This window comes from Montipora foliosa, chromosome 3 (assembly GCF_036669935.1).
Source record: "Montipora foliosa isolate CH-2021 chromosome 3, ASM3666993v2, whole genome shotgun sequence".
Classification (NCBI taxonomy): domain Eukaryota; kingdom Metazoa; phylum Cnidaria; class Anthozoa; order Scleractinia; family Acroporidae; genus Montipora; species Montipora foliosa.
In genome coordinates, this window is record NC_090871.1 from 4,318,480 (window position 1) to 4,319,408 (window position 929).

General features: G+C 36.4%; 1 protein-coding gene across 2 annotated transcripts in view; it reads left to right on the forward strand.

The window, feature by feature from the left end:
• Positions 1 to 929, forward strand: part of LOC137996523 (uncharacterized) — a 20,119-nt gene extending 19,190 nt beyond the window's left edge. The window contains exon 11 of one of the 2 annotated variants that reach the window (XM_068841964.1): positions 1 to 928. This exon is cut by the window's left edge and continues 1,633 nt beyond it. The gene's annotated coding sequence lies outside the window, so the exon portion shown is untranslated. The other variant, XM_068841965.1, reaches the window with a different exon arrangement.

Here is a 929-nt window from a genome sequence, read left to right on the forward strand (position 1 = left end):
AAACGTGTAGATTCTTTCTAGTATGAAATTGTTACTCCGTTAAAGCTTTTTGGTTCGAAAAGTTCGGTGAATTGTTCTGACGGAGGTAATCTTTCCCAGCTTCCACACTTTGTGGCCGAGATATCCCCCTCTTTGCTTGAGGCCGGCATAATTAAACTCCTGGCTGAATCATGCTTAGGGCTTTTCGGAAATAGAGGCAAATGCTTTTATTACGACTTGTAAATTTAGTTTGGATTATTGGTCATTACTCAAAGGAACATCGAGTCTACCGATCACAGCTGACCACCGTGATACTTAGCGCAATAAGTAAGTAACTTTCTTTCAACTCGGGTTGATGAGGCTGATTAGGTCCCTAGCAAATACATGCTAATATGCCGAGAAAAGTGAAATAAATAAATAAAAATTGTATATCTATATATACATGATCAATTAATAACTAACATTCCAACTATATCAATAAATAAACAATCCTAACTCTTAAAATTACTACAATGAATCATAGAAATCTGTACATTACAGATGTAGTTCTCTCACAGCCTTCTTAAATTCCTTAAGAATTTTCGTTGAACGTAATTTATTCGGTAAAGAATTCCACACTTTGGCACCAATAAAAGTTGTAGAGTTTAGGCCAAAGTTTGTAGTTTTCTTACATGGGACAACTAGCTTGTTGGTACCTCTCAAGCACTTCACATTATTACGTACGACGAACAAGTCACTTATATATCCCGGTAACATACCGTTAACAGCTTTAAAAATTAATATGGCAATGTCCCGTAGGCGACGATTGGACAAAGTTAAGCCGTAGTCATCATCACCATGAAGGCCTTTTGTGTGTTTCTGGACCTCGACTTCGACTTTTACCATTACGCCCAAAATACAGAAAATTGGACATATCAAGCAATTTTAGCTCTTAAAACCTTTTAAAACTT